The 24,226-nt window shown below is 44.8% G+C and overlaps 1 pseudogene; it reads right to left on the reverse strand.

Moving 5' to 3' along the window:
- LOC141047206 (uncharacterized) overlaps window positions 1–22,868 on the reverse strand; it is a 312,027-nt pseudogene extending 289,159 nt beyond the window's left edge.
- Window positions 22,869–24,226: the final 1,358 nt, after the last annotated feature.

A 24,226-nucleotide genomic window follows, 5' to 3' on the forward strand; every position in this document is an offset into this window, starting at 1 on the left:
ATTTTGCCCGCTGTTTCCCTGCCAGTAATATTTGGCTTTACTTTTCCGTAGATTGTGCTCGTATTTGGGTTGGAGCAGTAGGTGTAGTTCATACCTTAGTTTCTGTAATGTTTGGAGGATTGTGTTTGTGGGGCTACGTTTGTGTGCCTCTTCTAGTGCGCTATGTTTTGATTAATTTCCTCTATTTGGTGTAGTGTTGCTTTTTTATTCTGGAACGCTATTTTACCCCAGATGTCGGCCTTGTGGGCGCACCATACTGTAGATACGGACACATCAGGTGTGTTATTAATTGTGAAATATTATGATAATGCTTTCTGCAATTGGGGCCTAATTTTATGGGATGTGATAAGGTAGTTATTCACTCTCCATAGAGAATATGTTGGATAGTTGTGTCCCTCTGTAATTTGACCAGAGACCGGGCGTGGTCCGACCAGGTTATGTTCCCTATCGCGGCCTTTTAGACGTCCTGTAATAACCATTTATCTGTCACCATTAGGTCAATTCTGGAGTCACCTCTATGGGAGTGTGAGTAGAAGGTGTAATCCCGCTCGGAAGCATGTAGTACCCGCAAGACATCATAGAGTTCTTCCGCTAGGAGGGTCTGAGAGAGTGATCAGGTATTTTCTTTCTTTTGAGGGGGCACGAATTTATCAATATTAGGACAGGGGGTGATGTTAAAGTCCCCGCAGACTAACAAGGCGCCTTTTTTAACCTTTGCTACTACCGCCAGGGTGTCTTTAAGAAATGAAATCTGCCTGGAGTTAGGGGTGTAAATAGAGACAATTGTGTAGGTCTTGTTATTTATAGTGCAGACTAGGATGACGTATCTGCCCTCGTCGTCCACTACGCTGGTGATTACCCGAAAGCTGACGGTGTTCTTTATCGCGATTACTACTCCTCTTTTTTGTCAATTGCTTGGGAATGAAAGACATTTGGGAAGTTCCCATTCTGCAGTCTATGGGCGTCAGTGCTATATAGGCGGGTGTCCTGAACGCACCATACATCTGCTTTTAGGGATTGGGCCTCTTTCCATAGAAGGATCTTTTGAATGGACCTTTTACAATAATGCTGGAAATGTGAAGAGCCATGTACAGATTACAGATAAAATCTATGTGTCACCACTAGACAATTAGGAAAAATGGGGGAATAACAAAAACAAATTTTAATTTTGTGAAAAAAACTAACTGTAACTCCTCTTGTGCCTCCGCAGACCATGGTGAAAAATAGTCTTGTATTCTCTTCTCTTGTCCATGTCCACTCCTTCATCAGGGTGGGTGGCATCTTCTTCTGCGGGGAGCTGGTATCCTCATCCATAGTGTGCTGTTCCATGTAAAGTTATGATTATATGCTTATATAGATTGTGTTATGTTACCATTCTTTGTGTTCAGTTTTGCATTTGGTCTGCTGCCACCTTCTGTCCTTTTTCTGTATAGCAGACTGCAGCTAATTAATTCTAGTACATGCCTTCCACTTCCAGGTCAGGTCACTCCTTCTCTTCCTGCCGGTGGCCATTATTAGTTTCATTTTCTCCTGGGAGAGACACGCTTACCAGGCTGTGAAAGGCATCAGTTTTTTTACCACAATTTGCTCAATCATCTTGCTACCAACTTGCTGCACACACATCGCTGTATCACTTTGGTCGCTACATCTGCACTTCTGGAGAACCTACTGCATTATCAATCATATGCTGTATGTCCAGATTCCCAAATAAACAAGTCTGGACTTCACAATATCTGGTTTGTATCATCTCTCCGGACGCATGAACAACAAAACAGCAACAATGGTCCTGTCTGCTCTGCATTGAGGAAACGGAAGGTAGGAATCTCTCCCAGCCCCAATCAACTACACCTCCATTCGCCTCATGTGGGGACAGAACACATAGTCCCCACCGACCACTTCTGCAGAAGAGACATGGCCTCTCGGGGGAAGTCAGGACCTGTGTGGCTGCATTCTTGGAGACGATCAGCTTAACAGGGTAGCCCCGCTTGTACATGATCCCGTTCTCCTGTAGGATATTGGTGGCTGTGGAGATCTCCCGCCTTCTGTTCAGGGTGACGGTGGATAGATCAGTGAACACCATGATGCTCTTGAACCTCTCTGGGAGCTCCGGTCCGCCCTCTGCAGCTTTTATAATGGCTTCTTTAAAATGATAAAAATAAAGCCTTAAAGTTTTAGGTTGGTGGTCTCCTCATCTGCCTCATAATGAGAGTCCAAGAAGTCGTTGTGGGCTGTGGAGAATTCCTCCAGCTTCTCCTCAGTATGGCTGTTCTGTCCCCTATGTGCCCAATGTCTTTCTGTAGTGCAGTGAGGGCTGAGGTAATGTCACTGTGTATAGCCTGCTTTACATCTCCTAGCAGGGACTTCAGTGTGTCCTCAATGATGGGGTGGAGGGGTGCCCTGTGTCAGGTGCATATACTTGCGCTTTGTTGCTCTGCTTCTCCAGGCTCTTGGGTGAAGAGCTGCCCGATCTCTCCTGTGCCTGCTCCGCTGCACTCATGCCCCTCTGGTGTGAGGTCTGACCCGATGTCAGGAGACCAGACCCCCCAGAGCGCTCCACTCCGCCGGTGGCTGCATGGTGGGTGCTGCGGCGGCCATCTTGGATTTTCCCAGGCGCCGGCACAAAGACTGGTATCCTGCTCCTCGGGATGTGCCCCATCAGTGCCTGGACTTCGTCTGAGGTCGTGATAAGTGGAATTGCTGGTTTCCCCCACCGTTAGCTGCTGCTGGGGCACGGAGTTAGCGTTCCCTGCGCCCACTCAGCTCCTCATCCAGACACACCCCCGTGTCCTCTCATTATATAAGCTATTCATCTATAAGTGCACAGGATCTATTCCCCTTATACACGGATATCAAGTGATAGATCTACAATCCGTTTACATATATCTATGTATGGATTTATCTTATACTCAATAAATACGGTGCACTTATCTCATCTCCATCTTGATAGTGACACTGTCTTAGGATACATGTTACTCTATGATGGCACTTCTGCACATGGCCACTAGGTGGAGCTACATTTGACATTTGCCTGAATTTTTATATCTACACATGGTTTACACAAACTATATTTTCTTGTGGTAACTATATACAATTTAACATTAGAAGCTGTGTATTCTTGTAATTATTTGTACGTATACATGATTGATTACCACTTCTGTCTCTGTAAAAACAATCCCCTTTAACCCCTTTCCGACATCAGGCATAAATGTACTTCCTCCCTTTGATGTGTGTGCCGGCAGTGAGCCGACATATTTTCCGGCACACGTCAGCTGTACTGAACACCTGTCATTTTCCCCTAACAGCCTCTGACAGCGGCATTTAATGTGCACTTCCAGCAAGCGCCGGAAATCCCGCCCATCGGTGACCACGTCACATGATCATAGGTCACCAATGGGTTGGCATGAGAACCAGAGGTCTCCAGCAGACCTCTATGCTTGTCACTGCTGGAATGCTATGAGCACCACCCAGTAGCCAAAACCACATGGATCAGGGATCGTCCCACCGAACTCCCGCTCTCCATTTAACATGGGCAAAACACTACTCAGACAACACAGGGTGATGGTAACACAGTGTGGGCAATGCTTTACTGTACCACAGAACAGGCAGATAACACATAGAACAGTCCCAGGAAAATACCCAAGACGGGGCACATTACAGAGTCTCACCCTCCACTGACCCGCTGGGAAAATAGCTGCTGTGACTTCAGATCTTCCAGGGTCACTACCCAGCTGTGGCACACACACAGGGGGTAATGACAAGCATAGGAAGATGACAGTCCATACAAGACCAGTTGATCCGAGGATCACAACCTGGCTTCATATTCCAGGGTCGACTACTCTACCTGTGGCACGCACACAGAGATGAGGTAACAATAAGTGTAGGAACATGACAGTCCATTGAGTCCATAAAAGGTACAAGGCCAGTTGATCCGAGGATCACAACCTGGCTTCTCCAAATGTATCCATGGTTCAGTGATGGTCAATGGAGCAGATCTGTATTCTTCCAACCGAGGCTGAAAACCCCTAGGTTGTTTCCTATAGAATGATCGATCCGTATGACCGTGGACGGGATAGTACGTCTACCGCGATCAGCGGCGCCCACGTGGTGAGCGCCGCTGATCGCGGCCGGGTGTCAGCTGATTATCACAGCTGACACCTGGCACTATGTGTCAGGGGCGGTCACGGACCGCCCCCGACACGTTAACCCCTTGCACACCGCGATCAAACATGATCACGGTGTACCGGGAGTTAAAGGGAAGCATCGGGAGGGAGGGGGCTCCCTCCGTGCTTCCCTGAGCCCCCACGGCAGCGCAATGTGCAGCGCTGCTGCCGGGGGCTCCTATCCTCCAGGCCCCCGGATCCAAGATGGCGACGGGGGCCTTCGGGGACCTGAGGAAGCTGGCTTCCTCAGTGCCTGCAAAGCGCAGGCAAGAGGAAGTCTTCTTCAATGCCTGTGACAGATTGCTGATCTGTCACAGTGATCTGTGATGTGACAGATCAGCGATCTGTCACAGGACAGTGATGTCCCACCTGGGCCTATGTAATAAAGTAAAAAAAAAATTAAAAAAAATGTAAAAATAAATTAAAAAAAATCGCCAAATAAATTAGAAAAAAAAAAAAAATATTCCCTCAATAAATCCATTTTTTGGAAATAATAAAAAAAAAAACAATAAAAGTATACATATTAGGTATCGCCGCGTCCGTAATGACCCGCCCTATAAAACTGTCCCATTAGTTAACCCTTTTAGCGAACCCCTTAAAAAAATAAAATAAAAAACGAAGCAAAAAATAATGATTTATTATCATACCACCAAACAAAAAGTGTAATAACGCGCGATCAAAAAGATGCATATAAATATCCATGGTACCGCTGAAAACGTCATCTTGTCCCGCAAAAAACGAGCCGCCACACAGCATCATCAGCGAAAAAATAAAAAAGTTATAGCTCGCAGAATAAAGCGATGCAAAAATAATTATTTTTTATATAAAATAGTTTTCATTGCATAAAACCGACAAAAACATAAAAAAACGACCTAAATGAGGTATCGCTGTAACCGTACTGACCCGAAGAATAAAACCGCTTTATCAATTTTACCGCACGCGGAACGGTGTAAACGCACCCCCCCAAAAGAAATTCATGAAACGCTGGTTTTTCTTCATTCTGCGTCCCAAAAATCGGAATAAAAAGCGATCAAAAAATTTCATGTGCCCGAAAATGGTACCAATAAAAATGTCAACTCGTCCCGCAAAAAATAAGACCTCACATGACTCAGTGGGTCAAAAGACGGAAAAATTATAGCTCTCAAAATGTGGTGATGCAAAAACTATTTTACAATAAAAAGCGTCTTTTAGCGTGCGACAGCCGCCAAACATAAAAACCGCCATAAATAGTAAGTCAAACCCCCCGTTATCACCCCCTTAGTTAGGGAAAAATAATAAAACTAAAAAAAAAGTATTTATCTCCATTTTCCCGTTAGGGTAAGGCTGTGTGCACACGCTGCGGATTAGGTGCGGATTCATCCGCGCGGATTTTGTAAAATCCGCAGGTGAAACCGCAGGTCAAAAGACCTGCGGTTTTACCTGCGGATTGCTCTGCGGTTTTTCATCTTCTCAATAGAGGAGATGGCAAACCGCAGGAGAATCCGCAGAAAGAATTGACATGTCAATTCTTTCTGCGGATTGAAAACCGCATATAATCCGCGCGGAAAATTCCGCACCGTCTGCACTGCGGTTTTTGATTCCCATTGATTCCCATTCCCAAAACCGCTGCGGAACCGCAGCAAAATCCGCAGCGTGTGCACACAGCCTTAGGGCTAGGGCTAGGGTTAGGGCTAGGGTTAGGGCTAGGGCTAGGGTTAGGGCTAGGGCTAGGGTTAGGGCTCAGATTAGGGTTAGGGGTGTGTTGGGGTTAGGGTTGGAGTTATAATTGGGGGTTTCCACTGTTTGGGCACATCAGGGGCTCTCCAAATGCAACATGGCGTCTGATCTCAATTCCAGCCAATTCTGAGTTGAAAAAGTCAAATGGTGCTCCTTCCCTTCCAAGCTCTGCCATGCGCCCAAACAGTGTTTTACCCCCACATGTAGGGTATCAGCCTACTCAGGACAAATTGCAAAACAATTTTTGGGGTCCAATTTCTCCTGTTACCCTTAGGAAAATAAAAAATTGGGGACAAAAATATCATTTTTGTGGAAAAAAATGATTTTTTTATTTTCACGTCAGAGTGTTATAAACTTCTGTGAAGCACTTGGGGGTTCAAAGTGCTCACCACACATCTAGATAAGTTCCGTGGGGGGTCTAGTGTCCAAAATGGGGTCACTTGTGGGGAGTTTCAATAGTTTAGGTACATCAGGGGCTCTCCAAACGCACATGACACCCGCAGACCATTCCATCAAAGTCTGCATTCCAAAACGTCACTGCTTCCCTTCCGAGCCCCGACGTGTGTCCATACAGTAGTTTTCTCCCATATATGGGGTGTCAGCGTACTCAGGACAAATTGGACAACAACTTTTGGGGGTCCAATTTCTCCTGTTACCCTTGGGAAAATGAAAAAATTGGGGACTAATTGATCATGTTTCTGGAAAAAATACGATTTTTTTATTTTCATGCCCTGGCATTATAAACTTCAGTGAAGCCCTTGGGGGTTCAAAGTGCTCACCTCACATCTAGATAAGTTCCTTAGTGGGTTTAGTTTTCAAAATGTGGTCATTTGTGGGGGGTTTCCACTGTTTAGGTACATTAGGGGCTCTCCAAAGGCAACATGACACCCGCAGACCATTCCATCAAAGTCTGCATTCCAAAACGTCACTACTTCCCTTCCGAGCCCCGACGTGTGCCCATACAGTAGTTTTCTCCCACATATGGGGTATCGGCATACGCAGGACAAATTGAACAACAACTTTTGGGGTCCAATTTCTCCTGGTACCCTTGGGAAAATAAAAAAATGGTGACTAAAAGATCATGTTTGTGGAAAAAATACGAATTATTTATTTTCACGCCCGGGCATTATAAACTTCTGTGAAGCACTGGGGGGGTCAAAGTGCTCACCACACATCTAGATAAGTTCCTTAGGGGGTCTAGTTTCCAAAATGGTGTCATTTGTGGGGGGTTTCCACTGTTTTGGTACATCAGTTTTCCAAACGCGACATAGTGTCCGATCTCAATTCCAGCCAAAAATGTCAAATGGCGCTGCTTCCCTTCCGAGCTCTGCCATGCGCCCAAATAGTGGTTTACCCCCACATGTGGGGTATCAGCGTACTCAGGACAAATTGCACAATAACTTTTATGGTCCTGTTACCCTTGGAAAAATAAGAATTGAGGGTGAAAAGATCATTTTTGTGGAAAAAATATGATTTTTTAATTGTATGGCTTTATGTTATAAACTTCTGTGAAGCCCATGGGGGTTCAAAGTTCTCACCACACATCTAGATAAGTTCCTTAGGGGGTCTAGTTTCCAAAATGCTGTCATTTGTGGGGGATTTCCACTGTTTTGGTACATCAGGGGTTTTCCAAACGCGACATGGTATCCGATCTCAATTCCAGCCAAAAACGTCAAATGGCGCTGCTTCCCTTCCGAGCTCTGCCATGCGCCCAAATAGTGGTTTACCCCCACATGTGGGGTATCAGCGTGCTCAGGACAAATTGCACAATAACTTTTAGGGTCCTGTTACCCTTGGAAAAATAAGAATTGAGGGTGAAAAGATCATTTTTGTGGAAAAAATATGATTTTTTAATTGTATGGCTTTATGTTATAAACTTCTGTGAAGCCCATGGGGGTTCAAAGTTCTCACCACACATCTAGATAAGTTCCTTAGGGGGTCTAGTTTCCAAAATGGTGTCATTTGTGGGGGGTTTCCACTGTTTTGGTACATCAGGGGTTTTCCAAACGCGACATGGTGTCCGATCTCAATTCCAGCCAAAAACGTCAAATGGCACTGCTTCCCTTCCGAGCTCTACCATGCGCCCAAATAGTGGTTTACCCCCACATGTGGGGTATCAGCGTACTCAGGACAAATTGCACAATAACTTTTAGGGTCCTGTTACCCTTGGGAAAATAAAGATTGGGGTGAAAAGATCATTTTTGTGGAAAAAATATGATTTTCTAATTGTACCGCTGCACGTTATAAACTTCTGTAAAGCCCTTGTGGGTTCCAAGTTCTCACCACATATCTAGATAAGTTCCTTGGGGGGTATAGTTTCCAAAATGGGGTCACTTGTAGGGGGTTTCCACTGTTTAGGTACATCAGGGACTCTCCAAACGTGACATGGCGTCCGATCTGAATTCCAGCCAATTTTGCATTGAAAAAGTCAAACGGCGCTCCTTCCATTCTGAGCTCTGCCATGCGCCGAAACAGTCGTTCCCCCCCACAAATCAGGTATCAGCGTACTCAGGACAAATTGCACAATAACTTTTGCAGTCCAATTTCTCCTGTTACCCTTGGTAAAATAAAAAAAATTGAACCTGAATTATTTTTTTTGTGAAAAAAAGTTAGATGTTCATTTCTTTTTAAATATTCAAAAAAATTCCTGTGACGCACCTAATGGGTTAATAAACTTCTTGAATGTGGTTTTGAGCACCTTAAGGGGTTCAGTTTTTAGAATGGTGTCACTTTTGGGTATTTTCTATCATATAGACCCCTCAAAGTGGCTTCAAATGTGATGTGGTCCTAAAAATAAAATGGTGTTGTAAAAATGAGAAATCGCTGGTCAACTTTTAACCCTTATAACTTCCTAACAAAAAAAAAATTTTTTTCCAAAATTGTGCTGATGTAAAGTAAACATGTGGGAAATGTTACTTATCAAGTTTTTTGTGTGCCGTATCTCTGTGATTTAAGGGCATAAAAATTCAAAGTTGGAAAATTGCGAAATTTTCAAAATTTTTGCCAAATTTCCATTTTTTTCACAAATAAACGCAAGTTATTTGAATGAAATTTTACCACTAACATGAAGTACAATATGTCATGAGAAAACAATGTCAGAATCACCGGGATCCATGGAAGCGTTCCAGAGTTATGACCTCATAAAGGTACAGTGGTCAGAATTGTAAAAATTGGCCCGGTCATGAACGTGCAAACCACCCTTGGGGGTGAAGGGGTTAAACTACTTGCATAGTTTTTCCCTCTCTGCTTTAGAAGTCAACAAACTGGCTCCATAACCCAATGCATAATTAACATATCAGCAAAGATCACTAGTGATCAAGGATAAGCGCACAAAAAAGTCAATATTCCAGGCTTACACAAGCAAAAGTGTTTTATTGACCAACCAGAAATCAATATTTAAATTTAAAGCCAACATACAGATAACATTCTGTTATTCTTTGTTTGCTAAAAAAATAGTCATCTGGTTAATTAAGATACAATGCTGTATGTCTTCACAATGCCAAAAGTAGAAAAAAAAATGTTTTTAAAAATATTTTAAAAAATATGAAATTTCAAATTACCCCCCCTTTTGCCACTTTCAAAATAAAGCAATAAAAAAAATCACACATACACACATTTGTTGTAGCCGCGTTCAGAATCGCCTGATCTATCACTATAAAAAAAGAATTAACCCGATCGCTAAATGGTGTAACGAGAAAAATGTCAAAATGCCAGGATTACTTTTTTTGGTTGCCGCAACATTGCATTAAAATGCAATAAAGGATGACCAAAAGATCGTATCTGCACCAAAATGGTCTCCATTAATAACGTCAGCTCGGCACACAAAAAATAAGCCCTCACCCAACCCGAGATCATGAAAAATGGAGACGCGACGGGTATCGGAAAATGGTGCAATTCTTTTATACTTTACCTAATAAAGAGGAGTTATTTTTACTGATACAGTGGGTATGGAAAGTATTCAGACCCCTTTAAATGTTTAAATTGTTTCATTGCAGCCATTTGGTAAATTCAAATTCATACTATCTATTCCTGACACTGGAGTGGATTATAAACTTCCGAAGTATATAGTTTGAGGTCTGGGATCTGCCAATATGTGGCTAGTGTTCTGACTGTTTCGAATAACATGATACATGATTTAAGTTTTTTTCGTTTAGTCTCGCTTGAATATAGGTCAATATTAAATAGTCTCTTGATGAGTCGTCTTTGGCGAGGACGATGAAACCCGTAGAAATGAGAGGCTTGGAGAGTGAGTGTGTAAACGTCACCTCACCCTATATACTGAGATGTGGAATATATGTTTTTTATATCAGTCACTTTCCAACGAATCTTCAGGGGGTGAATTATGGGTATAGTTTTAAATTTGGAATTAATAAGGTTGAGTTTTATTCTTTTGTCAGCAAACATTAGGAATGACAAGAGACAAACCATTTAAGAAGATTCAATTTTGGTTAAAACTATTCCAACATTATGAACATGAAAAAGTCGTCTTCCCATTGTGACGTCTCTGATGTTTTTTAACAGTTGATTTCCAAGTAAAATATTTCCCACATTAAGAAAATGAAAATGGCCTCTCCTCTGCGGAACTGCTCTGATGGCGATCAAGAAGCACTTTCTGGTTAAAATATTTCCCACATTCTGAAGAGGAAGAAGGCTTCTCCCCTGTGTGACTTCTCTGGTGCTTATCACAATCTGATTTATTGCTTAAACATTTTCCACATTCTGAACATGAAAAAGGCTTCTCCCTTGTGTGAGTTCTCTGGTGGGAAACAAAATTTGATTTCTGCGCAAAACATTTCCCACATTCTAAACATGAAAAAGGCTTCTCTCCTGTGTGGATTCTCTGGTGCTGAACACAATATGATTTATTGTTAAAACATTTCCCACATTCTGAACAGGAAAAAGGCTTCTCCCCTGTGTGAGTTCTCTGGTGGGTAACAAAATTTGATTTCTGTGCAAAACATTTCCCACATTCTAAACATGAAAAAGGCTTCTCTCCTGTGTGGATTCTCTGGTGCTTAACAAAATCTGATTTCTTGTTAAAACATTTCCCACATTCTGAACAGGAAAAAGGCTTCTCCCCGGTGTGAGTTCGCTGGTGGATAACAAAACTTGATTTCTGCGCAAAAAATTTCCCACATTCTAAACAAGAAAAAGCCTTCTCTCCTGTGTGAGTTCTCTGGTGCTGAACACAATATGATTTATTATTAAAACATTTCCCACATTCTGAACAGGAAAAAGGCTTCTCCCCGGTGTGAGTTCTCTGGTGGGTAACAAGCTGTAATTTCTGTGCAAAACATTTCCCACATTCTGAACAGGAAAAAGGCTTCTCCCCTGTGTGAGTTCTCTGGTGGGTAACAAACTGTGATTTCTGTGCAAAATATTTCCCACATTCTAAACAGGAAAAGAGTTTCTCCCCTGTGTGAGTTCTTTGGTGGGTAACAAAATATGATTTATGTGCAAAACATCTCCCACATTCTGAACATGAAAAAGGTTTCTCCCCAGTGTGAGTTCTCTGGTGCATAACACAATCTGATTTATTCCTAAAACATTTCCCACATTCTGAACAGGAAAAAGGCTTCTCCCCTGTGTGAGCTCTCTGGTGTCTAAGAAAATTTGATTTACGTTCAAAACATTTCCCACATTCTGAACAGGAAAAAGGCTTCTCCCCTGTGTGAGTTCTCTGGTGTCTAACAAAATATGATTTCTGTGCAAAATTTTTGCCACATTCTGAACATGAAAAAGGCTTCTCCCCTGTGTGAATTCTCAGGTGAGTAACAAAACGTGATTTCCATGTAAAATATTTCCCACATTCTGAACATGAAAATGACTTCTTTGCTTTAGGAGCAGTTTGTTTTTTAATGTCTCTTTTGTGACTTTGATTTTCTTTAGTAGTCGGTATTGAATCAGAAGATGTGACCTGTTTCATAGGATCAGATAACAGATCTTTGCAGTGAATGGATGATGCTATATCTGGAGTAACAGCAATCAATTCAGTTGTATCTTGTAGGATCTCAAGATCATCAGATTTAAAAGTTGAAGATGTCAGCTGTCCCTCTGATCTCCTGGTACAGTCATCTGCTAAGATAAAAAACAATTATTATTTATTAATAAAATATCCTTGAGTTTTATAATTTTGAACATTTCTACTTAGCTTGCCATTTTTATGGACAGTTTATGTAAAAGCTTTAATTATTTACCAAGACAATGACAGTTCACAGTCTAATAGACAACCTTGTTGGATGAGCCAGTAGTGTGTCGTGTTCAATTGTTTGTTTATTCCGCCTCCCAAATATCAAATAAAAAAAAAAATCAATGTTATGTAGGTGAAAATAATACCAATTCTCATCTCACAAAAACAAGTCCCCACTCAGGTCCATCAGCTGTCAATGGAAAAACAGAGGTTCCCACACTATTAGTGGCTCAAAGGCTGTTGAAAAGCAACAAGGTTTCTATAAACCAATCCAGCAAAATCCGCTCTCACTTCGGAGTCTTGCAGTGTGCGCAAACAACATTTAGGATCCCTGTATTTAGCAATACTATAGTGAGAAGAACCCACTTAATTTGCGGTGTCTCCTGGAGCACAATCTGGGCACTATGTGCTGGGTAAGAAAATGACAAATGTGTAATTTTCACTCTCCAACATCCACTGCGTGTTAATTTCCGATAAGTGGCTGTGGAGTCAAAATATTCACTCCTCCTAAGGATTATAACCCTCAGTGAATTAATTTATAAAATGGAATCACTTTATGGGGATTTCGACTATTCTGGATTTCTGTCATTTAGTTATATTAGGGCTTCTGCATATGGTGTGTCCAATCTCATCTGGGATCTGTTCCTGCTGTCCAGCTGGAGTAATCTGCTCCCTACTTCAGCCAATTGGAAAGTACCACACCCTACTAAAGCGCAAAGCACATGGCCGGAATCTGCCAGATACAGCGCTGTTCTCCTCTGGTTCAGTCCTCTGTGCTCAGCTTGCGGCTTGTGTATTTATTTCCTGCTGTGACCGTGGCCCGTTTACTGACTACTCTTGTGTCTTCTGATTCTGTATTCTGTCCTTCTGGTTCTGACCCAGCTATCTGACTATTCTTCTCGCCATCTAACACCACAGAATAGCAGGTGACACCATGGTCCAAGCCTTGGGGTCCCAGTGTATGTCCAGATTCCATGTAAGGGTGTTATAGGGCGGTGAGCAAGGCAATCCTTGGGATATGGAAAGCAGAGAAGATAGTGCCAAGCATGTTCATGGGTGACATCTTTTGAGCTGCCAGGTGACCATGAACAGTGCTCCCAATACATTGTGTCTGCAAACTATTCCAGCAAGATCTGCATTCAAATAGCTAAATGGCGCTCCTTCCCTTCTGAACACTGCCATGTGCCCAGACAGTAGTGTACAACCGAATGTACGGTATAGTGCGAAGCTGGAAAATAATTTGTAAGATCCATTTGTTTCCTATTATCCTTTGTGAATAATTCCAAACTTACCACCACATAAAGTGACACACGTCAGATATTAATAATGGGGCCTGATTAGGAACTGCTGAAATGATCAAACTCCACAGTCTCCATCAGTAATAAATGAGCAGCTAGTGGTGAAACCTCTCTGGTGTAATTAGAGTATGGGACTCGGAGACTTCACAATCTATACTATCCTAAGTTCCAATAATATTTTCTGTCAGATGAGTTTCAAGAAGAAATATTAGGCATTTATAGAGAACTGTGTATAAGGCCAATTTCAAATGTCCTGATATTTCCGGTACCGGAGATGTCCATGTGTGTAATACTTGTGGCACATGTGTGTAACACTTGTGACATCCGTGTGCAGCATCAGTACCACATGGATGGCCACATGGAAGAAGCGGTACAGTAAGCGCTGTTCCCCGGTGGCGGGTGCTGAAGACGCTCTCATCATTCTCCTCTGCTCTGCCGGCAGGTAGAATGATGAGAGTTATATTAAAGTGAGAATGATGACAGCAGGTGGGGGCTTTTGGGACTATTACGCCCATCAACCTACACCTGCTGCTAAGTACAGTGACATCAGGAGTGGATGACTGGAGTATTCCTCACCCACCGCCTGCGCTATAACTAAATAAATGAATGAAAAAAACGGTGTGGGTTCCCCTGTATTTTCTATAACCTGTCTGGCAAAACTCACAACTGGGGGCTGCAATCCTCAGCTGTCAGCTTCAGCAAGGCTGGTTATCAAGAATAGAGGGGTCCTCACACTGTTTTTTTTAATTATTTAAATAAATAATTTAAAAAACGGTGTGGCGTTCCCCTCCATTTTTGACAACCAGCCTTGCTAAAGCTGACAACTGGGAGGCTGGTATTCTCAGGCTTGTAAGGGGCCATGGATATTGACCCCCCCAGCCTAAAAATAGCAGCCTGCAGCTGCCCAGAAAAGGCATCTATTAGATGCGCCAATTCTGGAGCTTTGCCCGACTCTTCCCACTTAGGTGTTGGTGAGTATAACTGTGTTTGTTATTTTTGAAAAAGGAAAACAGTTTTGTTTTATTTCTAATAAAAGACTTTATTCTGGCTGTGTCTTTATTTAACATGTAACTTTGGGGTTCGTAATGGATAGACACCTTTCCATAACCAAGCCGTGGGCTTGATGTCACCTGACAATAAAAGGGTGACATCAACCACACAAATATACAAATATGAACCCCACTTGCCACCGCTACAGGACAAGTGGGAAGACCCAGGAAAAGCGTCGGAATTGGCGCATCTAATAGACGTGTCTTTTCTGGGCAGCTGCGGGCAGGTTACTGTTGAATCTATATTTGTAGTTTTCAGTTAATGAGATTCTCGTGCATCAGGGTGGGGTTGTGGGAGTGGCTGTGGGTTGGGCTGTGGGTGGGGCTTTGTGGTGCTCTGTGTACATATTCATCTGTATTGGCTTATGACACTAATTCCTTCAGTGACCTGCCCCCTATTTTACATAAAAAATTACATCCAGAAAAATGGCAGCACCTGCGCAGTACCATCTATAAGTAAGAGATAGATGCTACTGGACAAGTGCCGCCAGTGTCATTTGTAAATTTTTATTTTCTAAGCCTCACAATAGCCACAATATTATAGGCATTATCACTAATAATATCAACATTATTATATGCATTATGTAATAATGGGGGCAGGTCAGTGAGGGGTCAGTAACCTGTCATAAGCCAATACAGATGCATATGTAATCAGCACACCTCATAAAGCCCCGCCCACAGCCCCACCCCACAGCCCCACCCCAGAACACGAGAATTTCATTAACTGAAAACTACTAATACAGATTAAACAACAACCACAAGACGGATTTCATCACCAGGTATCATTGTAATCGGTATAACGGCGCTGACCTGACAGTGTCTGGAGGTTACTGAGCACAATCCTGCTGACAGGTTCCCTTTAAATTTAGATCTTAGGCATTTGGAAGAGGCAATGGAGAGATTTTTTTTTCAAGACTATCAGGGAGTTACAGACTCACATTAGGCAGGAAGGCCGATCCCACCACAATCAAACTATCATACAAAATGAACAGGTTAAAAAAAGACGTAGAATAAAAAATTATGTTATATCCCCAACAGCAACGTATGTACGAGGGGAAAACACTAAACCGGAGCTGCCCTCATTTATGGTGGACCATTGGAGCCACTATGAGTCCTGACCGGAAGAGTAGAGAAAGTATTAGCGCCCCCATTTCAGGAGAGATTGTGCAGTAATCTGAATTCCTTAGGATGGAAAACATAATGGAATTCATGACGTTTAGTAAATCTATGAAACCAGGGCTGGAGCCAACACATCTCCTGCAGGCGGGAATAAATGTATATTACAGCCATCAGCCACGCACAGCTTAGAGATCTAACAGGGCACAGGTGGAATGTTTGTCCTGTAGTTTATCACAATCCTCCTTGAAGTTAGTTGCTTTTAAAAGAAATTGAAATTTCAGGCTAAAGGGAAACTCTGTTATTGTACAGAAAATTCACACTTGCCATATTTTTTGGACCATAAGACGCACCTAGGTTTTAGAGGAGAAAATTAGGAAAAACAAATTGAAGCAAAAAATGTGGTCAATTCTGTACTTAATATCCCCTATCCTGGTATATATGGTCCCCTCATAACCATTCTGATACACATGGCCCCCTCATCCCTACCCTGGTATGCAAGGCCACCTCATCCCTATCCTGGCATGCATGGATCCCTCATCCCTATCCTGGTATGACTGGCCCCATCCCCATCCTGGTATGCATGTATCCCTCATCCCTATCCTGGTATGCATGGTCCTATCCCCATCCTGGTATGCAGGACCCCCCATCTAATCCTAGTATGCATGCCACCTCATCTCTATCCTGGTATGCATGGCCCCATCATCCCTATCCTGGTATGCAGGGCCCCCATCTCATCCTGGTATGCAGGGCCCCCATCTTGTCCTAGTATACATGGTCCCATCCCTATCCTGGTATGCAGGGTCCCCTATCTCGTCCTGGTATGCATGGTCCCATCAGCCCTATCCTGGTATGCATGGCCCCATCCTTATCCTGGTATGCATGGTCCCATCAGCCCTATCCTGGTATGCATGGCCCTGTAGAAGGACCAGAACAATAAAGGCAACAGTGTCTGTGGGCCGTAACCATTGGGACTGCCACTAGTGTGGCAGGGGGACAGAGAACCTGACGGGGACAGACCTGTGACCTCTGCTGCAAAGGGCGGGTCTGATATAAAAAGGGGGGTGCGCCGGAACCTGGGGTTTCTGGCGGAAAGACAGGAGGTGCAGCAGAGGAAAGTTTGCTCCCTCCCAGTGGGTAACACTACTGACGACAGACTGCGCTAGAGTGCGCACCCCCCAACATCCAGCAACAGCACCAGTGACCGCTTCCCGCTGCCGGACGCCGACCCTACGTGACCGCAGGCAGGAAGCGCTGACCGTACTGTGCAACGCTTGACAGCAGACAGTGTAGAGCTCACGGCTCCCGTCGGAGACTTTGACTTTACATCCGCGGCTGCGGCCTTGATACCAGAACCCTCCGCCTCATCCGCCGAAACAACAGCCACCGGTACCTGGACACACAGCAGCCCACCAAAAGGTCCCGGACTCTTCTTCACCGCTAAGAGAGAGTGCCTCCGGTTCATCCAGGACCGCTTCCTCAATGTGACGCGCCGTCTGCGGCGCCATCGTGGAATCTTTCAACCACCTCCCTTCGGACGACAGTCTGATAAGTTGAACCCTACCGTTTTTTCCTCTCCTGTCGTTAGCAATTCTTTTTTCGTTGTTACCATTGTTGACAGGTGAAGTCAAGCTGTCACTGCATAATACTGAACTTCCACATATTTGTCCGCGCAATACTTCTGTGCATCTTGTATATATTAACTCCCTGCGTGGAGAAAGCGTTGTTATCTTTTTCTCTGGTTATAAAAAGACACCCGTTAACACTTGCTCTGCCCCCTGCTCGTCACAGCATCCAACACACCTGCTGGTAACCTACAGCCCCATCTCGTCCTGGTATGCAGGGTCCCATACTTATAAGTGGCCCCCACCCCCATTCCTATCCTGGTATGCATGGCCCTATCAGAAAACATTAAAAAAAACAAACCATTACACTTTTCTACCCGGTGCTCCCTTGCAGCCTCTTGCTACGGTGCCAGCAACTGCTTTATGCTTGTAAGCAGCGCTGGGAACAGTGCGTATTCATGAATATTCATTTCTCTTAAGTAGCGGCACATGTGACCACCGGTAGCAGCAGGAAGCTAGTTGCTGACACTGCGCGCTACTGAAGAGCAATGAATACTCACTGCCCTTTGAGTGCACAGTCCTGGCATCTGTGCTCTGCTTGTGAGCAGCGCATGATGTCTCTGCCAAGTGCTGCTTACAAGCATATAGCAGTTGCTATCATTGAAGCAGGACGCTGTGAGGAAGCGCGGGGTAGGTAAGGCCGGTTTCACACTAGCGCATTTTCAACGCGCGCACGGCCGGGGGTAGCTCCGCCCCCGATCCGGCTCTCTGCCCGGCGTGCCCGCCCCTTCCTTGTAGCGCCGCCTCCTAGCGGACAGCGGCGCCTGCGATCGGCGCACCCTATCTTTAGCATAGGGTGCGCCGATCGTGCGCAGGCCGTGCGCTAGTTGCGCTTTGACCTGCGCTGCGCACTTTTGACGGTGCGCCGTGCGCGCCAAAATCAAACTTTTCGGATTTTGGCGCGCACGGCGCACCGTCAAAAGTGCGCAGCGCAGGTCAAAGCGCAACTAGCGCACGGCCTGCGCACGATCGGCGCACCCTATGCTAAAGATAGGGTGCGCCGATCGCAGGCGCCGCTGTCCGCTAGGAGGCGGCGCTACAAGGAAGGGGCGGGCACGCCGGGCAGAGAGCCGGATCGGGGGCGGAGCTACCCCCGGCCGTGCGCGCGTTGAAAATGCGCTAGTGTGAAACCGGCCTTAGTGTAATGGTTTGCATTTTTAATGTTTTCTAATGGGGCCATGTGTTATGATTAGGTAACTGAGCAGGATAGCTGGGGAATAGGCTAGGCAACCAGATAACCAGAAAGGTTGGTAACTAAGCAGATTGCAGACCCCTAAACTGACAACACAACTAGAATTAGCCATGGGATGTACCTACGATGCCTCAGCACAGTCAAAGAATTAACTAAGCCTAAAGCAAGAAAGGGGAAAGCTAAACTGCCCCAGAGTAGAACCCCAAAGGAATAGATAGCCCCTGAACATATATTGCAGATGAGACAAGATGAGGCACAAAACACAGGTAGAAAATAGAGTAAGCAAATGATGGGGCCCAAACTGTCTAGATAGAACAGGACAGGAAAGATACTGTCTGCAATCATGCAAAAACCCTAAGAAAAATCCAACACGTATGATATGCAAAAATACTGAGGCCACACGACTTGTCCCCCACTAGATCAGAATTCTGGTGTGAACTGGAAGCAAAACAAAAGATACTGACATAGCAGGGGATTAGCAATACTGAACACACTGATATGAGCTGTGGCATATGGAACAGGGTCCTGTTATGAATGGGTCACCGAGGAGGAAAACTAAACAAGCTAAGTCACAGAAAGCCAGAGAGGTTGGTAACAATGCAGATTGCAGACCCCTGATCCTAACCACACAACTAGCAGCAGCCGTGGAGTGTTCCTACGATGAATCTAGATGCCTCGTCACAGCCGGAGGACTAAATAAGCCTAAAGCAAGAAAAGGGGAAAACTAACTGACCCAGAGCAGACCCCAAAGGAATAGACAGCCCCCATGTCATGGTCACGTGTCTCTGGGCACACAGCGGTTACCGCAAGGTGAACCCATAACACACGTGACCCTGGATACACCGCCTCCAGTGGGGCGCATTTAAATAATAAAACGTGCAGGTGGATACGCTGCCTCCACCTGGCGAATTTAGTAATTACACGTTATACAATAATCAAATAATAAAGGGGGAACCTGGGTAACTTTAACAATGGTGGGCCCTGCGATAGGGAATGGGGGACGTGGAGACCTCCTAAGCTCCCCTGAGCCAGTGTCCCTGCACTCCTTACGTTCCCTATACAGGCTCCGCACCTGTCGCCGTACGCGAACCTTAACCCCTTGCTCGCCCTGAACCTAAACCCTCACTAGGGAATAGGTCGGTGCGGAGACTAATCCCACCACTGCACTAACACACATGAGGAAAGAGACAATACAGGGGAAACACCACTTAGCTTTGCTCTGTTGCGTACACTCCTAGCAACAGAGCCCACCACCTGTGTGCATCTTCTCCTCCACCTGGATCCATCACCATAACAGGATCCTTCACCTTAGTGCACCCTTGGAGCAGAGTCCACCACCAGTTGCTGCTGCTTAGTAACAGAGTCCCAAAGATGAGTTCAGCTTCTGACACGAAGTCAAGCATGCTTGAGTCCAGCTCAGCAGCCAAGTCCCACATGGTGAGTGCCACTCTCCATAGTTGCCACTCCACCAGTCCATGCAGACACTTCCCGCTGACACCATCACTGCGACCCCACCACGCCATGCCAGCCCTTCGTCCAGACACCATAGCTGACACGCTTCCCCCCTGGCTAAGCTGCACAGGACTCCTCCTCAGCTCCATCCTTCCACCAGGCTCTCACCAACTCAGAATCCATGAATGAATATCACCAGCAGTGATTGCACACCCTGAGACTCATTTATAGAGCCCCACACCTGAACCATAATTATGTGCACATTAAACCCAAAGTGCAATACCACTAACCACCACCGGGGACAGTCAAGTCACTTGGCACTTGCCAAAGTAAAAAAAGTTCACCCTGTGCAATTTAAAACTGTCAGATCAAATTCAGATCATGACACCCCACACATGTATTGACAGTGAAACAAGATGAAAACACAAACACAGGCAGGAAAATAGGCTGAGCAAACAATGGGGCCCAAACTAACTAGAAAGGACAGGAAAGGAAAGGCACTGTCTGCAATCTGCCCAAAAAACCCTACAAAAATAATGTCCAACACTTCTGATAACAAAATTAACCCTGAAGTCACTAGACTTCTCCCACTATATCAGCACTCTGAAATATTCTGAGACAGAGCAAAAAAGAGGCCAATCTAATAAGGGACAAAAAGCAAATTGGCAAACACAGATAAATAAGAGTGGAAATTCAGCACAGCCCCAGCTGGGGCTGGCTGATCACACAAGAAACTGAATAGACCAACAAAATCAAGTGTGAACATTAGCAGAAACACTTAGCTTGAGATGACTGGAACAGAGCTGAAAACCAAGACCTGAAAAGCCAGAAGGAATCACCAGCACCAGAATAGGGCGTCGGCTGTCTTAAATCCAGTCTGAGATTCCAGAGATCCAATCGTTATCCTCATCATCAGGTGGCAGATCTCTACTAATTAAATCAACCTCACTACCTCCTGTTACCACCAGAGGGAGCCCGGAAGGAGAACTCACAACTGGTAGACCAGAAAATGAGTTCACAACAGGGTCCAGCACAGGTCCCCGCAGGGAACAAGGCTGAACTAACACCCGCAAAGCAGAAATCAGAGAAAGGCAAAAACTGGATCAAATGCAAAAAGATTCCAGCAAACAAATGACTTATCTGAACGATGCAGGACCAAGCAGGGGGCAGGCAGACTTCCAAATGCACAGGAAGAAGCCAAATCACCAGCAACAATTGAGGGAAGGTTGCTCACTTAAATCTTCCCAGTCTGTAACACCTGACCTCCAATCATCATCTTCAGGTGATTGACTTTTGTCAACCCGACCAGCTCCATTACCTGCAGCAACCACCAGAGGGAGCCCAAACTCAGAAGCCAGGTCACAAGTGTTCACAACAGCCATGCATACCAGGATGGGGATGGGGGTGTGGGCCAATTATAAGGATGGGGCCATGCATACCAGGACCGGGTTTGGGGGGGTAATCAGATCAAGACACTATTAGTAAAGAGAAATGAATATTCATTGTCCTCCAAGCCCATGGGCGTGGAATGCAGTGAATATTAATTTCTCTTTAGCAGCGGGAACACGAGTTAGCCGCAGCCACCGGCTCCAGCCTCCTGTGACCATCTGCCGTTCAACCACCTTCCCACCACATCCAGAGCCGGTACATCAGACTATAAGACGCACCCCCCCATTTTCCTCAAGCGTCTTATAGTCCTAAAACTACGGTAGTTTTAACACAAATTGAAAAGTGGGGATAAAGTGAAATTAGTTATTGTACAAAAATTCACACTTGGCCTCACTGCACATCATAAAAGCAAAGTTTGACCAGAAAGACTGGACCTGGTCATGAGACATTCAGCAGCACAGAAGGGAGAGAAAATTCATCCAATAAGATCTCAGGGATCTAGGAAGCCAACAGCATCATTACCCTCCGCTTTCTCTTTCAGGCCCAGCATAATATTTTTCTTCAAATGATTTTCTAACCTTTCAGCGCATTCTGCATAGGCTGTCATTTGACTTCCAGGGGGTAGGTGGAATCTCCAGGTTGTAAGTTCTATAGAAAAGGGCTTTCAATGCCCAAAGTCATTTGAACAGTTTTGGGTGGAGGAAAATGTTGTGGTCTAGAGGCAAAATGGTGATCATGGTAATACGGCCGGACTACACCACCGATAAAGCAGCCACAGCCGGTGACTGAGAAGAATCTGTGACGTCTCTGCATTCAGTGGTTACTACTCACCTGGGTAGTCATAGGTGGGAATCTCCTCTTTACACCACTCATCTTCTCTCACATATGTCTCTGTAGTATTAATATGGGTCAGATCTTCACCCTGAAACAAATATTGTAAAAGGTCACAGACAGATGGAGAAGTTCCATCTATGATCAGCTCTAATCCTGCCATCTCCACCGTTCTCATTACACAAGTATAAAACATATAATACTGGTGGATAAAACAAGACTGAGCACAAGACCTTCACAGCCGTCTACACATCATAGGGGAGATCTCCTGACACCTTCTCTCCATCTACCTGATGATCCTGAGGAGCACTGGGATCTTCTCGGTTACAGTCCTGTGGAAGAAGAGGACGGGGACATCTCTCTGGTGTTGTCCTCTTACTGGATAGATCTGGAGGAAACACATACAGGGACTGAATTCATTCTCTACATACAGATAATTATAGGCTGTGTGTATTTAGTCCTGTCTATTACCTGGAGAAGTGAGGGGCTGGGGAACCTCCATTATGACGTTCTTGTACTGATCTCTGTGTCCTTCTAAATACTCCCACTCCTCCATGGAGAAATAGACAGCGACATCCTGACACCTTATAGGAACCTGACACATACAATGATACCGTCATCCCCCGATCCCTTCATAGTGTTACTGTATAATGTCCCAGCATTCCCAGCAGTGTCACCTCTCCAGTCAGCAGCTCAATCATCTTGTAGGTGAGTTCTAGGATCTTCTGGTCATTGATGTCCTCATGGATCAGGGGGTGAGGTGGAGGCCCCGTGATTGGGCTCAGGGGTCTTCCCCATCCCTCAGACACAGGGTCCTGACAGCGATCACTAGAGGTCTTCTTCACCACTGTGTAATCCTGGTTATGGAGAGACACATTAATAAATCTCACTACAGACATTTCCAGAGTCCTCACCTCTCCAGTTCTGTCCATCTGTTATTCCCATAGATAAGAATGATGTAATGTGACGTCATCAGAATCTCTCACCTCTCCAGTGAGACGGAAGAGGATCTCTAGGGTGAGGTGTAACATCCTCTCCGCCATCTTGTCTCTGTCCATATCCATCCTTGATGGGGAAATCAGGAAAATTCTCTTCTGTAGAAGATCTTCACTGAGAGGATCCGATATTGTAGAGACCTGAATGAGAAGAAGATGATCCGATGTAACATCATAAGAATCCTGTGTAATAATACAATTACTGGAGATAATAAGGGAAACATATGAGGAGATTTATTATCTTACAGGGTTTAGTTTTCTTCCCTGACATCTACTAATAAAACCTATATATTTAGGCCACAGACAACAAGCAGTTTCCTCCTCGGAGTCGGCAGCTGAACACGTTCCTCATAGACTCATCTTCCATAACGCTAATTCTCGTCTCATTACCGACCCTGGAATCGGCATTAGCGATACTGCAGGAGATATTCATTACACGCGACATGAGAAATAACTCCTTCATGATGAGGACGACATCTTCATCTTCTACTATGGCTCTAGAGACAGATTTGGCCAGAGTCGGTCACTGCCTCCATCCCCACCGGCCGTCTATATGAAGGTTTCCCGTCTTCCCCGCACTGGAATCTTCTCTCACGTTAGATCTCAGCTCTGAGTCACACACAGAAGTTTGAGGCTTTTAGAAAAGATTTTTTGTTTCCACAATCACAACGGACAGAAATGATCTGATCCCAAAGTCTCCATGTACAGTGATTTATGGGGATTATTTCTGGCCTTAGACTTTCCCATATTACAAGATGGATGTGAAGACTTTTCTGCCCAATGATGATATAAGTATTCTAGGAGTGACGCCTTTATAACCAGATAATAGTATGTTTGCAGCTTGCAGAGCACAGTGGCTCCTTCTTCAGGCTCCTGTAACAATCCAGTCTCTCTCTCAGCACTGACAGCTTCTATGGCTGCTCTGGGGAGAAAACTGCCTTTTGTGGTAAAATGTAATTATATTTTCCTCATCGCCCAATGGTATAAAATTCTGGGAGAAAGATGAGTAATTGAGAGGTGGCGGGTGTAACATGGCGCCTCTTATCGGGGGCTCTGATAATGTGACCCCCTAACACCATAAGAGCAGACTCGGCCCTGTCAGACGGCGCTCCTTCCCTCCTGAGGAGTGTCCGGCCCCTTATGGGGTATCGGCGCTCAGGGGAAATTGTGGAACAAGTGGTTTCTGTTTTCTCCTCTTCTCCCGTGTGATAAT

This window comes from Dendrobates tinctorius, unplaced genomic scaffold (genome assembly GCF_039654945.1).
Source record: "Dendrobates tinctorius isolate UK_male_01 unplaced genomic scaffold, ASM3965494v1 ptg000126l, whole genome shotgun sequence".
Taxonomy (NCBI): domain Eukaryota; kingdom Metazoa; phylum Chordata; class Amphibia; order Anura; family Dendrobatidae; genus Dendrobates; species Dendrobates tinctorius.